General features: G+C 35.1%; 1 long non-coding RNA gene across 1 annotated transcript; it reads left to right on the top strand.

The window, feature by feature from the left end:
- Window positions 1-5,344: 5,344 nt before the first annotated feature.
- Window positions 5,345-7,736, top strand: LOC148845589 (uncharacterized). Its single transcript, XR_016101878.1, has 2 exons — window positions 5,345-6,643; window positions 7,334-7,736. It is a non-coding gene; the product is annotated as an uncharacterized LOC148845589 (long non-coding RNA).
- Window positions 7,737-16,523: the final 8,787 nt, after the last annotated feature.

The following is a 16,523-nucleotide window of genomic DNA, read 5'->3' as shown; positions in this document are numbered from 1 at the left end:
CGGAATTAGAATCTGATTTCCATTCCGAGCAGAATAGCAATTCCCAATTTGAAGGAATGGCCATTCCTGACCCACCTTCCGGAATCGGAATCCCATTCCCCAAAAACGAAAATGACAAAAATACCCCTTAAATCTCTTTCTACTCGAATCCAACCTTCTAAGCCTTACTCCCCCTTCTCTCTCGTCACTCCCTCCACCGGTAGAAGTTCGAAGTACTGATCTGAGTCGAAACTCCGGTGATGGTGACGACGAGGTAAATCACCATCAATTTTTTTTTCTCTCCTCTTTCCTATTCTTCTTCTTATTCCTCCTCTCCTTCTCTCTCTCACTTTATTTTTTATTCCTCTGTAGTTTTTCCGCTGCAGACCAGACCAGACCAAACCACAACACGGTATGCTTTCTTCGATTTTCCTTTGTCTGAAAATGCATGTTAAATTTGGTTGTTTCTATTTGACCTCGAAATGCATGTTAAATTAAGCATCTCTTCTTTCAAATATTTAAATGTGTTTTAAATTTTTTTCCCAATTTCAATTTGGAATGCATCCTTATGTGAGTAGAGTTATTTGGTTGTTAGTTCAGTTCGGAATGCATCCCTATGGTGTTTGTAGCTAGTAAGTCTGAAAGATCTCTATCAAGTTGATTAGAGTACAATAACATTTAGAGGTGTAAAGCTATGGCAGCCCACGCAAAGTGCAGGCTGTGCCATGTTGGCCCGTTGGCCGGCACAGGCTGTGCCGCCCTCCCTAGTGAATAATTTGGGGGTCGGCCCGTAATAGCCCACTACCCAAGCCTGTGCAGGCCGATGCTGTGCTACGAACTGTGGGCTTTGGCCGTTCTAGGCTTGGCCACAAGGCAGGCCTTGGGCCAGGGCCGAACTAGGCTAGACTAAGTTTTTGTCTTTTTTTTTGTTTTTTTTTTTTAAATTTTGATTTATTTTTTTAGTGTAAAATTAAAATATTTAACTTTCCTTTGACTTTGAGCTTTGAGAACTATTTGAAAAATTAAGAAATGAGAAATTAAAAATCTAAGACATAAATGAAAAAAAAATACTTAACCAAATAAGAATGATGGAATAACAAATTAGAAGAAAAATAAGAATTTTATTTCATTTAAATTTGGATGGTACAAATTACAAAGCATACAGATACTTCGATGAATGAAATATGAAAATGGAATAAATTAATAAAATATAAAAAATATAATATAGTTAAAAATTTAAAATACAGAATTACATTGTTAAAAAATAGCAAATAAATTAAATAAAATTAAAGCAGATGCACATCCCTCTATACTTTCATCGTTGACGCAGATGAAAGTATACAAATAGTCAACTATTGTTCATGACTTTCATCCAACCAATCCTTTGTCATGCCTTACTTTGTCTTGTAATCTATCTTTTGCATCCAACCAATCCTTAAAGCAGATGCACATCTCTATACTTTCATCGTTCATGCAGCTTCACTTGTTGTCCAATACTCTCACACCTACACAAAAACAAGACTCCGGTGGAACTATAGACACCGGAGGGATTAGTAGATCATGTGCCATGGTGGCAAGAACTAAATAGTTTTTTGAATGTTCACTCCATCAGGCTAAAATATCAAAATTATTTTTTCCCCAACCTAAAATAGAAAAATTTGCTTGTAAATAAAAATTAAGTTCAGTCAATGAAATTGTTGCAGAAGTAATTTAAAGCATCTTGAATACATAAATTTAAGATGTGACATGCACATTTGATATGAAATAATTTACCATTTAAACATGATTTTAATTGAGATTTTAAAATATTTATTGCATAATCATTATTACTAGCATTATCAAAACTAATAGAAAATAATTTATTCTCAATTCCATAAGCATGTAAAGTATTTAAAGTGCTTGCAGTAATAGCTGGGCCAGTATGTGGCCATTCAAGCTTAGTAAAACTTAAAATTCTTTTATTTAAAATCTAATTTTCGTCAATAAAATGACCAATAACACAAATATAACTTATGTTAAATTTAGAAGTCCAAACATCAAAATTTATTGCAACTTTAGAATTAAGATTTGATAACAAAAAACATTAAATTTTGTTTATATGAATAAAAAATTTTTAAAGCATCTAATCTAATAATATTATTAGAAACTTTTTTATATTGTGGATTTACAAAATCACGTAACCATTTTTCAAGTTTAGTATATTCAGCTAACAAAAATGGTTATTCTGCATGTACAATGTATTTTTCTAATTATTCTCATTTTCTTGTGTATATTTAAATAGACCAAAACCCCCTCCCAATTTTTGTTTGTGCTATTTCTCTCCCTTCTTCTTCTTTTTTTTTTCTCATGTGTGAGCAAATGTCTACTCAAATGGCTAGTACCACCATTGTTACAATAGTTGAAGTCTTTTCTACATTTTTGGCAAACTACTCTTTTTTCCTTCCCCTCAATATCTTTTACTTTAAATAGTTTCCAAACTAGGATACTCAACTTAGAGGCTCTTTTTCTCTTTCCCCTTGTATCAATACCGAGGGTGAAAGTTCCATCAATATCAATAGCATCAGTGATAATACTATTATGATGTGATTGAATATCGTCAACAGTGAACATATTGGGGAATTGGTTTTGGGAAGAGACAGTCATTTTTTTTTAATTCTAAAAAAATAAAAATTAATTTAATTGAACTTACCCAAATTGCCGATTCAGAATCCCAACTTGATTGCAATGGTTAAAGTATTTCAACGCCCAAGACTCCCAAATTGCTAACTTGAAATACTTGAGTTGGTTGAGCATGCAATATTCTTATTGAAACTTCAATAAAGTTGAGAATTGGAAAATTAGACAATTAGCTAATCAGATTATCAGAGTTCACTCAGATTGCAGAGAATTAATGAGAGAGAGAGAGAGAGAGAGAGAGAGAGAGAGATGGGCGGTGTTGGACTGTTCTATAAGCTACGCTTGGGCCAAATCGGGCCAGACTTTTTTTTTGTTTCTTTGACATTTTGATTTTTTTTATTATTTAGCTAAGTAAAATACTTAACTTTCCTTTGGGAACAAATCGAAAAAATAAAAAAATCTAACAAAGAGATGAAAAAATACTTAACAAATGCAAAATGGACAATAAATTGGAAAAAATAGGAATTTTATTTCATTTGAATTTGAATAATACAATTGTCAATCAATGAATTAAATATGATAAAATATAATAAAATTATAAATTAAAAACAAAAAATTCCATTATTGAAAAAACAACAAATAGTTTAAATAAAATTGAAAAACAAAATTTACAATAATTTTAAAAACTGCTACATGTTTCTTAGGAAACATTTACCTGAATATGTAAATTTACCCACATTCTTTTATTTCCCAATTAAATAATATAATGGCCATTTTAGCCATAAAAATTTCATTATCAAAAAAGGCATTGTGTCCCATCCAAGTGTTGGAAACTTCCTCCCAATAGGAAAGTTAATTTACCCACTTGGGAGATGGGTAGCACTTACCTAGGTAAGTGGGTAAGTGATGAGATCACATCTCCTCCCCACAAAGGGCCGCCCCACAATATCGCATAGCATATCCCAGCCGTTTATTGGTCATATCTCTCGATGATGACATTTTCAGTTCTGGTACTATCGTTGAGAGATGTTCCCAATACACGGTGGGGATGTTGTGGGGCGACCTCTTGTGGGGAGGAGATGTGAACTCGTAAATGATACCTATGGAAATAAACTTTTCCCTGGCCCCATATAAATCTAGAAAAAGAGCATTAGTTTCTTGATCAATGGGAGTGTGAATCCCATTGACCAACTTCCCCCCTCTCAAAATCCCCCAAAAGGAACATCCCCTCAAGAAAGAAAAACATTTTTTCTCTGCCATGTAGTGGATTGAGGCCAATAAGAAGATACCCGCCGATAATATCAAGAATCTATTTGTTTTACTTTTGCATAAAACCCTAACAATAGATTTCAATTGAATGCTAATAAGATCCAAAAGAAAGGGATCGAAAAAGGAACAAAAAAAGCCACTCCAGCTCCTAATTGCCTCTATGGAATTGTACCATCTCACATCATACCACTTGAAATCATAGGAGCCGGTTGATGTTGGATTGCAATTCATTTGCCTCTAACTTAAAACCCGAAGCCCAAGCCCCACTGTTACCAGCCCCAAGACAAAAATTAGAATTGAAGGCTTTTGGGCTTTAGTTCTTCTTATGTTGTAAGAATAAGGGTGTATTTTGAAAATTGAATGAACAGTTAGGGGAACTTTTGACCTTTACTTTTGATCTGTTAGACTTGATGAAAGAAGGTATACCTTGTAAACAGTTTATGAAGCTACAGGGTATGTATATATATAAAAGTAGTTTCCTCAAAATTTAGGGTATATAAGTAATTAAACCTTTTATTAATTTAAAATTCTTAAAGTTAGGATTTCATGCTTAGAATATATAGCTAGCATGTACCAAGGGCTACAGGCGATTAAATGTTAAAGGATGTTCTCAAAGGAATCTGATGAGAGGGTCCACCTCTTAAATTGACAAAATACAACATCAGAAAAAAACTAAAAACGTTACTCGGAGCAGGTTTTATTCTCACTCCCCAAGCTGAAAAGTGATTCTAATCACAGCATTCATCAAAATCCATCCAATAAAGTATGGACAATATCATGCGTTGAACTGTGGATAAAGGGTAAAATAAAGCAAAACTAAATAAAATACTACTTTTCATTAAAAAGAAAGGGTAAATTTTTTAAACTATGTATGGTTAGTTAATTGATTAAATATATTTTTACTGATTATTGTCAAAAGATAACATCCGTTAATATTCTGTCAAAATTCATATACATATGTGATATAATTTTTTCTAAAATTTAATTTTACCCTTACCAGCAGCAAACCGAACTAATTCGATCCTTAACCGCTGACGATAGCCCCCTCCACCTCCGGCCCTCTCTCTCTCTCCTTCTTCACCTTTGTTCTCTCTCCCTATTTTCCCTGTTTCATCACCCCGCTGCAGCGGTGGACCCCTCTCTCCCCTGTTTCTCCCGGCTTTGGGCACAAGTCGTATCTCATTTGAAGTTCTTCAACATGCATGTTAGGGAGTGGTGAGTAAATGCTACCTACTTCAGTTTCCCCGTCATCACCAACACCTCCGCCTCCCCCACCACCACTACTACCATCGTTCAGAGACGAGAGACGATGCCAACGAAGATTTCTTAGGGATGAGAAATTGACCAAGGGCTTGGAGAGACTTAATGATGTTACCAAAAACAAGGGCTTCTTTTTTTGGAAATTTTTAGAAGACTTCATCAAAATAAATGAAAAACTGATTTTCTTGACCGTGGATTCTTGATTATCGATAGCCTGATACAATGGGAGCGTAGAAAGCTCTACGGCTGTGCAAGGCCGAGAAAAGAATAGAAACACACTTAGAATCCAAAGAGACAGTTTGTGCTAGGGGAAACAAATGAGTTTCTGTGAAGTAATCGTAGTTTCAACTATTCCACTGCCAGTTCGAATATCTGCAAGTGGGCTTTGGAGAATAACGATGTGCAACAACAAGAAGAACAAGAAGAAGAGAAATTCAAAATGGGGTTGGTCAGTTCATTTTACTGTCATTAGGATACATTTGTAGAATAGATGTTGGGTTTTGACACGGTGGTGGGATACCATATCTTCCTGTAGTTAAAGTTGAAGAGAAGAACCAAAACTACAATTAAGGGTGAGCAATCAAAGAATACGGGGGCTTTGAGCAACTTCAACAACAACATCTCCCCCCTCCTGTCAGAGAGAGCGGCGGTTCCAGCGGCGAAGATTGGAAGCGGCGTTTCCGACTGGGCATCGGAAATAGAACCGCTGCGTTACAGCTTAGAGGGTGGTCGACAAGGCTCTCTCATTTTTGAGCTCGACAGCCTCTCTGTTTCAAGCTCGAGCCTCTCTATCTCTTTTATTCTCTCCCTTCTCTTTTCCCTCTTTCTCCCCTTCCTCTTTTCTCTCACGGCCGTTTACATTCTCGGCTCTACTGCAGATTTGAAGCCATTTCCGAAAACAGATCTGAAGCCACCGGCTCTACCATCTTCAAAGCTCCCTAGTGAAGAATTAGGAATTGAGGCCGAAGCTGGTAGCGCCTACTCTTGAGGAAGTTTCAATGATGTGCTCTGAGAGCTTCGTCGCTCTTTGATATACATAGAATATCAATGAATTGGATTGGGGTTTTTTGACAGAGGAGATTGGAGTTTGAGATACCTTTAGGGGATCTTTTGCATGAAAAAACCTTGGAGATCTTCAAGGAGTCACAGCGTTTCTGATGCTACTGGAGTTTCTTTGGGGCATTTTCTACAGCATCAAATCTAGCGGGGGTGTGGCATTTCAGAGCTCCACCCAGAAAGACCTCCGATAGACGTTGCTCGAACAGTCTCCGAAGAACTACATCTCTACAAGGTGCATACCTCTCCGCGGTCTCGTGGATGAACGAAACCCTCCAAACCATCTTGTTACTCGGCCAAATCCATTTAGAGGAGGGGGAGAACGAAGAGGGGAAGGGGTGGAGAAAGAAGATCACCACCGCTATGGAAGTTGCAGCGGCGGCGGTGATTTTGATCAATGAATACCAGATTGGACGCGGGCGGTGAAGACCAGACAAAGGAAGAATTGGAGGAGCTTTTAAGGGTAAAATAGATATTTCATCCTTCCGTTAATATTTTAACGTCAGAAATAATTTCACATAGGCCGGGGTAGTATTATACAATATTCAAACAATAGGGATATACTTAATCAATTAGCTAAATCATAAGGGTAGTTTAAGAAATTTATCCAAAAAGAAATTAAGACCATAATCATATATAAACAAGATTCTTTTCTGTTTTCTCTCCCGTCTCTTGTTGGTTCGTCGTCCACGACCCCCCGTTTACTCTCGAGATCTCTTAGGTTTTCTTTTCCTTTCGTGCTTTGTTTGTTTCTCTGTTTTTTTTTTTATTATTTTCTTTCTCCTTCTGTTCTCCTTGTTTCCCCTGTTCTCATATGTTAGTTTGTTCTTTATTTCTGTGTTTCATCTGTTTTCTTGTTTTCTCTTTTCTATTCTCCTTCTCTATGTTCTTTTGTTCTCCTTTTCTCCTTTTTGCTATCTGTTCGTTTGTTTCTCCTTGTTACCTCTGTTTCTCCCCTCTTCCCTATTTTTTATGTTTGCTTTTTTTTTACGGGCATTTTGATATGGAGTCCCTGCTCTATCTCTTTTTTGCAAATTTCACCGGTGAAAGTTGCCACTTGTTTTGCCGTCTCCAACATCTTGGAAGGCAGTTACATTTCTTTGGCGTCCTGGATGGCAGTGATAGTGCTTTGACGTCTTGATGGCAATTTCAGTTCCCTGCTATTTCGGATGGAAATTACAGTTCTCCGACGTTCTTTGAGTGGCAGCTCGCAATCGACAGTCCTCTAGTGTGTTGGGTGGCAGTTACAGATGATGCTGTCTTTTGCAGTTTGGTTTGGAATTGTTGGAGGTTATAAATCATGGCTTGTGGCTTTGTAACCTTCTCTGTCAGATTTCGTTTTAGTTGGAAACTGCTCGTCAGTTTGTTTGCCAATTATGATGATTTGGAGATGTACTTATCCATTTCTGTTGATGATGTTAAATCACCTTATTTTGGTTGTAGAAATTATTCTAATTCTCCTACATCCATCTTTTTGTTTTGTTATGCTTGACATCATTTTTGTATCAATTTTTTAAATGAATAAAACATGATTAAAGCTTTCAAAATACAATAAATATAGTAATGACGATCTCAACGAGGCTTCACCTAATTTTCAAATTCTTTGGGTGTGTCAACCGGCTTCCACAGATTAATGGTCATAAATTATGCTTCCCTAACATATCGGTACTTGCCGATATCGTGGGTTATAAAAAGATAAACTGAAACGATGAAGCAGCAGATTACACAAACTGCAATGGCAAGCCCTAAAGAATTGGCGAATACCACATATGTGCCTGAAATAAATGCCACGGCCAAGGCCAAGATGGAACACTTTGTTCTTGCAATTTCGCTGAATTGAACCGAAGAAGTGTCTTATCATTGAACCAACGGATAAACTGAAAGCCAAGGAATCGGCCACCATAAATATCTTGAAGGCTGCTTTCACCGACAAAGTCGGCATCCCCTGTTCTGTGCCTTCATTTTTGTACCCACCAGGGATGGTGATAACAGCTGCAAAGGTGATTGAGGTGATAATTGTGGCTACCAACAAATGGATGCTGCTTCTTTCTTTCCATGATCTGAATTTTTCTTTGGAGTTTCGGTCTTCCGATCTATGTATATAGACTTTACATTCTTCTGAATTCCTTTAAAGGCTTTATATTGTTTCCTTTTATTTCTTTGTGTCATACAGCTATCAATGAATATTCGAATTCACCTATGAATAGTGTATAAAAAGAGTCTCAAATTGCCGGTATAAGGAATGAGAAGTATAGGGAATTATAAAAAGAGTCTCAAATAGGGGTGTAAACGATATTCGAAAATTCGATTTCGAATTTGATATTCGACATAATTGAATCGAATTCGGATAATTCGAATATTTAATTGATCGAATTCGGATATGACCTGATTCGATTCGATAAATATTTGAATTCGATCGATTATTTAATTCTTATATATAATATATAAAATAGTTAAGTTATATAAATAATTTATATATTTTATATCAATAAAATATGTATTTTATATATTTATTAATTATCTAAAATAATTAATTAATTGAATTCGAATCGAATCCAATCCAATATTAGAATATTTAATCGGATTCGAATTCAAATATTGTCTGATCTGATTCGAATTTGATCCATTTACATCCCTAATCTCAAATTCACACCGCTCTCTTTCAAATGGGAGCATCCAAAGCTCCTGGCCCGAATGGTCTTCAAACTGGAGTGCTCCAACACTTTTGGTCGGACATAGGGACAGACATATCAGCACTGATCAAATATCTGTTCAATTCAGAGGTAATGCCCAGTAATCTGAACTTCACTTACATTTATTCCTAAAACTAAGAATCCAAATGTAATTATTGATTTCCGCCCCATATCCCTTTGTAACGTGGCTTACAAAATTTTCTCTAAGGTGCTAACAAATCGGATTAAGCCTATCTTTGCATGACATTATTGATCTGGAGCAAAATGCCTTTGTTCCCAATCGGATGATTTCGGAGAGTATATTGGTGGTTCATTAAGCTGGATCTCAAGCAAGTGTATGACTATGTGAACTGGGACTTCCTAGAAGCAGTGATGTCCAAGATGGGATTTGATGGAAGATGGGTTCAACAGATCTCAACGTGCATTAGATCAGTTTCGTACAGCATCTTGGTTAATGGCTCCCCCATGGGGCAGGGAGGCCCCCTGTCCCCTTACCACTTCCTCTTAATCATGCAAAGTTTCTCAGTTATGTGTAAGCAAGCAATTCAGAACAGAGTATTGAAAGGTATCAAAATATCCGGAGCAGGCCCCTGTATTTGTCATCTACTATTCGCTGACGATTGTATGATGTTTACAAAAGCAGATGTGCAGAACTGTAGAGAGGTTTACCAGCTGCTGCAGAACTTCTGTCACATGTCAGGCCAGGAGATTAACTACCACAAATCCAACATTTTCTTCAGTGCCAATACTCCTATTGATATCTAAATGGCTTCACATTCCGTACATGGGGTCTCGCAAGTACCTAAGGTCTTCCTATAGAATTGGGGAGAAACAAAAAGCAACTCTTTCAAGAGTTGTATGAGAAGGTAGAAAAGAAGACTACGTCTTGGAAGAGAAGACTCCTATCCTATGCAGGAAGGGAAGCTCTTCTTAAGGTGGTTAAATTGGCCTCTCCGATTTATGCAATGTCACATTTCAAATTATCAACGCACACTTGCAAAAGAATCAATCAGAGAATAGCAAGCTTCTTTTGGGGGCAAAATAATCAAGAAAGAAGGATTCACTGGTTAAGTTGGAGGAAGCTCTGTAATTCCAAACATACAGGAGGGCTAGGTTACCGACATATCCGGGATTTTAACAGGGTTCTCCTTGAAAGATTATCTAAGTCTGTTGGGCAGCAAAGCTTCGTGGGGTTGGCGGAGTTTGTTTTGGGGCCAAGATGTCCCAAGGAGAGGCTGTATGTGGGGCATAGTAAATGGTGAACAAGTAAAAATTTCGGGGGACAAGTGGGTGCCGAACCTTCCAAATCAACAAGTAACGACCCCTCAATTAGTGAGTGACTTCATATCTAGAGTCTGTGACTTAGATAACACAGGACCCAAGAGCTTGGAATGTGGATGTCATTAGAGCCCACTTCAACAGCCACGATACTAGAGCCATTCAAAGTATCCCCATTAGCTGGACGAACCATTCGGATTCAATTATATGGCGCCTTCACGATTCAGGAGAATGCACGGTGAAGTCGGCCTATCATTTGGCAAAAAGCATGATGGACTAAGAGGACCAGGTGACAACAAGTGTGCAGGCCAACACATCTGGGTTTTGGAAAGATTTACGGATATTTAATGCCACTCCCAAAATGAAAAATCTCCTATGGAGAATCTGTCATGGTACAATCCCAATGAAAATGAATCTAAAAAGAAGGGGAATCACTCAAGATGACTCATGCCCTAGATGCGGAAAAGAAAGTGAAACTCCAGAACATCTCTTCCTTCAATGTGATTACAATAGAACAATTTGGTTTGGATTAGATCTAAATGAATGACCGTCACATCCTATCTCTTTCTCATCCTGGGTAGTGAAATGGATCTCTCAAAAAGGGGATACCTCTCTCAATCAGGCCCAAAGCTAGTGGCAGCAATCTGCTGGCACATTTGGATAGCCCGTAATAAATTAGTTTTCGCAGGAGAGTCTGATCCTCCAGAACAAGTGTTGAAAAGAATTAAGTTGGAAGCAGCCTGGTGGGGGAAGTGTTGTTCCTCCACAAACCACAGGGAATAGTCCCTAAGGTCTCCCCTAACCATAACTGGGTTCCTCCTCCGCTGCAGTGGTTCAAGTTAAATACGGATGCAGCTTTTGTCCACAACTCGTTGAAAACGGGGTTAGGAATGGTCATTTGATCTCCTCCAGGCTTTGTAGTAAGGGCTCTCTGGAGTAGAACTTGGAGTTAGTCAGCCCATTCAACAGAGATGTTGGCATTTAGATTGGGTATGAGATTAGCTCAGAAGTTGGGAATTCAAAAATTGACTATTTAAGTAGACGCGGCAAATGTAATCCAAGAAATAGCACATGCGGCAGCTCTCCCCCTCTCTCCTCAGACTCCCATTTTGTTGGGCATTGCTTACTTGATGTCTAACAAGTGAGCCCATGAAGTGGCAAGACGATCTTTGCTTAGGCCTCTGGGCTGTCTATATCTTATACAATCTGAGGACTGGTTCCTTGCTCTTGTAGAGTAGGATATGCCTTTTTCTCCTGAGCAATAGTTAATGAATTTTGCGCTTTTGACCAACAAAACATATATATATAGGCTACGGAGCTGTGATATTTTTATTGATAAGAGTACAAATACACACATATACAGTGCAAATCCAACCTCTAAGAATACAATATAAAAGATTTTGCACTTTTCATATTTGTATATACACTCTTCCCAAACTGAGGGTTAAGTTTGGGCACTATGTGTCTGCTCTCATGCTTTGCCGTGTTATCAGAACTAATTAGATTATACAGTGAGATTTAAGTGATTACTGATGCATATGATACTAGAATATCTATCCAATCCGACTTTCATCAAGATTTAATAGATAAAATCCGATCAAATTCGGATTGGATTCAAATCTAGGTAGATGTTATCATTAAGGCAATACAGCCTTCATATCAAAATTTCCAACAGACACAGATGAAGAGGTAACTTTCCATCCTTATTGGTCTTGTCAGTAAGGCATCTGAACATTAATTGGCGATTTGACAATGTACTCCGCCACTTCAACCCTTCTACGAGCTACGGCAAAATGAAGAGCATTCCAACCTCCATCGTCACAAGAGTCACATAAATCTGGACGATATTCACCAAGTAGTTTAATTAAGTTGATGCGGCCTTTAAATGCTGCGATATGAAGAGGCAACATATGGTCCTTGTTATAAACACCAGCACATAAACTATCAAATTCCAGTAACAACTGAGCTTCTCTACGGTAACACATGTACGCAAAAAAAAGTGAAGTATTGACCTCATCTCATTCACCATCCCTGGCCTACGTTTCAATAGGAGTTTAGCTTCAGTCAGGGTAAGTTCTGTTTGGGCAGTTTTTACTGTCTTGCATTGAGAATATCTTCATACTTATATACTTCATATCATGGGAATATATTCTTAATATAAGGTTGGGAAAGACTGTTAAAATGGTGTGGGCATAGACTTACCCTGACTGAAGCCGAAGCCGGTCTCTTCCAATAGCATTTTCATTATCCCTGTGATTTAAATAATTGGAAAAACCATAAAAAGAAAAATGAATGATTCCAACCTTTATGTGTTCAAGTTATATAGTAAGGGCTTAGTTTGGAAAGAGTATAAATAAGGGTGGCCACGAGCCTGACAGCGCGCAGCACGCACCGCACGACAACAGCACGCGCTGCACGGTAGCAGCACTGTGAGACGCGCGCGCTGCCGGCAGCAGCAGTAGGGCGGGAGAGTCTTTCACTAACTATTCGAGCTTGGCTCGTGACAAGCCGAGCTTTAAGCCGAACTTGAGCTCAGTGATGTTCGACTCGTGAGGCTTGCGAGTCGAGTATTAAATAAGTAATTTTTATTATATACATACATACCTACACACATACACATACATACATACATACATACATACATACATACATACATATATACATACATACATTCATATGTTGCCATATGAAGAGGCAACATATGGTCTTTGTTATAAACACCAGCACATAAACTATCAAATTCCAGCAACAACTGAGTTTCTATATGGTAACCCATGTACGCAGCAAAGTGAAGTATTGACCTCATCTCATTCACCATCCCTGGCCTACGTTTCAATAGGAGTTCAGCTTCAGTCAGGGCAAACTTTGTTCGGGCAGTTTTTATTGCCTTGTATTGAGAATATCTCCATACTTATATACTTTATATTATGGGAATATATTCTCAATGTAAGGTTGGGAAAGACTGTTAGAATGGTGTGGTCATAGATTTGCCATGACTGAAGCCGGTCTCTTCCAACAACATTTTCATTATCCCTGTGATTTAAATAATTGGAAAAACCATAGAAAGAAAAATGAATGATTCCAACCTTTATGTGTTCAAGTTATAAAGCTTAGGCTTAGTTTGGAAAGAGTATAAATAAGAGTGGCCACGAGCCGAGTCTTTTACGAGCTATTCGAGCTTGGCTCGTAACAAGCCGAGCTTTAAGCCGAACTTGAGCTCAGTGATGTTCAACTCGTGAGGCTTGCGAGTCGAGTATTAAATAAGTAATTTTTATTATATACGTACATACATACCTACACACACATACATACATACATACATACATACATACATATATATATACAATTTTATTATATAATAATATTTTTATTTTTCATATATATAGTAAATAATTTTTTTAATTATTTTATGTATATATAATATTAAATAATTTTTATAATTCTTAATTTTTGTTTAAAAATAAAAAAATTATACATATAATTTTTATTTTTCAAAAAAAAAATTGGCTTATAGTCGATGTCAAGCCGAGCTCAAACTTGCGAGCTATGAACCGAGTCGAGCTTGAGATCAAGTATCTAGCTCGAATTGAGCTCGAGCTCAAACTTGATACTATTCCTACAAATCGAGCTTGGATAGCCAAGTATTCGGCACGGCTCAACTTGAATCCACCCCTAAGTATAAACAAAAATATGTAAAGTGCATAATATTGTATTTTGTATGTATTTATATTGTATATAATTATAATTGTACTCCTTCCAAAGTGAGCCTTATTTTAGGAAGAGTATAAATATAAATATGTATAGTGCAAAACAAGGTTTAGAAATACAATATACCAGGTTTTCCAATGCACACATTTAAGAATTATTTAAATATTATAATAAAATTATATAATAAATTTAAAGTATTTATGAAAAGACAATAATATTTATAATATTCATATTATTAGTAAATTATATTTTTATAAAATTTATCACAAAATTGTGTACTAACAATATAAATTATAATTTTATGGATTATTCAATTTAAATGTTATTCAAATGATAAAAATCTGACATTAAAAATAAAATATTATTTAAATATTTCAATAACTAAATATCTTAAATAAAAATATAAAAAATAGCGAAATATTGTATAAAAAAATAATTAACATTATGTCATAACTTTAAAATAAATAAAATTCAAATAAAAATATAAATAGTTAACATATTCTTTAAATATTTAAATAACTAAATATTTTAAATAATGAAATATTTAACATAACTAAATTTTAAATGGTTAACATAACGAAATTATGTAATAAATTAAAAAAATCTTAAAATTAGAAAAATAATTATAATAGATTTCGTAACATTCAAATTAATAATATTTTAATATTTTACAAAATTAATAACAGAATTATATAATAATAGTATAAATTATAATATTTATTATATTTTTAGTAATTATTTATTGCTTTTGCGATAAATATATTTTCAATAATTGTGTATAAATCTAACTTTTTCATATTTAACAAATTTTTTCAATAATTATTGGAGATTAAACTACTACCATTTAACATTTTAAACTTAACTTATTATATTTTTTATAATTTATTATTAGTAATTATGTATTTTTGTTATATTTTATTGATTAATTTCTATTAGAGATTAAACTATTATTTTAGATTACGCTATTTATTGACTAATTTAATATATTTTTAATATTTATTGTAGTTTTGTAACCATTGTATTTATTATATTTGTATTAGTTCTTTATTGTATTTTCACTACAAAATTATTTTCAATGGTTGTGTATTTATTTTATAAATTTTAATAATTATTGGAGATTAAAGTATTGTTATTTATTAGAGATTGAACTATTAATTTAGCTGAAATTAGGAGTGCACGAGTTGGTTTAGTTCAATTGCAAGTTGCTTGGCCAACCATATTAACCCAGTTAGATTGGGGAGTTGGTCACCCGGAATTAATTGACCATTAGTGAAAACCGGTCAACTTGGGTTATATCGGTTTGGGTCGATTTTTAGTTTAGTTAGTTGGTTCGAATTAAACTTAAAAAATTTAAATTTAAATTTAAAAATTATAGTGATATTATGAAACAATCCTAACTGAAATTAATTATTGTTATTTTTCTATTGTAAAAATATTCTTAAAAGTAGTACATAAAATATGAATAATTATTAATTATTTAAAAAGTTAAAATATAAAACAACTGTATACTTTTATGTGTTTCTATTGTTTAACTTTCACTTAACAAAGCCCCTTCATCGCACGGGGCCCCGCTAGTTTATATTTATACTCCTTCCAAACTAAGCTCAGTATTCAAATATATGAGACAAATATAAGGCTGTCATATGTAATAGGACAAAGACCCCTTGTATTATGGGATTAGTGACAATTATGCCTCTAAACTTTCATTTGCAACAAAGACCCCTTGAACTTTCACTTTGTGACAAAAATGCCTGTATGAAGTTTCCATATTTTTTTTTCTCGTCCTTTTTTCTTAAACCCTAAATGACCCAATAATACCTTCATTTTCTCCAAAAACTACTACAATAATAAGAATCATTTCTCTAACATAAAAAACAAGTTTCTTTAAAATCTTGTTTTGTTTCTATAACATGAATGTCTCTCCTCATTTTAAAATATAAAAATTATCCACTCCTTTATCCAATGAATCAAGACAAACAAAACAATTTTATCTAGATATTGAATCCAACTAGAAGTTTGCAAGGATCTATTAGAGCAACCGAGAAGGCTTCAGTATTATATTTAGAAAACTAATTGAATCATATGTCATTCAAATAAATAAGAAAAGAGTAGTATAGGGATCTTAAAAATTTTAAATGGCTGAATGAGAATACTTTTCAAAGTTAATTGACATAACTCTTATGAAAGGAGGTATTTATTGCAAAGTTAAAGTTCAGGGAGGTTTTTGTTATAGAGGTTCTATATAATTTACCCTTAGAAAAGCAACAAAAATGAATTGGGATATGCTCCTCACATTGACCTCATAGTCACGTCCCTCCATGTATTGGGGACATCTCCCCATGAATAATAAATACATGTCTCCGATGTGCAACCAGGCTATGCTGTGGGGTTGGTGTGAGTAGCACTTTATAAGAAGCAAATCCACAGATCCAGACACAACAAAAAATCTATTACCACTATTAAAGATGAGAATGATTAATGGCTCCTCGTTGAACACCTTGATTTTTATTTCCAAATTTACCCCTATTATTAATACAAATTTATTATCTCATCTCATTATTAAAAATAAGAATGATCAATGGCTCTTTGTTGAACACCATATTTTTATTTCTAAATTTACCCTTATACAAGTGCCCTAAAAAGATGAATATGTGGACATCCAAA

Source organism: Nelumbo lutea, chromosome 7 (genome assembly GCF_056320005.1).
Source record: "Nelumbo lutea isolate HS-2025 chromosome 7, American lotus-T2T, whole genome shotgun sequence".
NCBI lineage: Eukaryota > Viridiplantae > Streptophyta > Magnoliopsida > Proteales > Nelumbonaceae > Nelumbo > Nelumbo lutea.
Note: the sequence above shows the minus strand (reverse complement) of the source record. Positions and strands in the feature narration are given on the sequence as shown.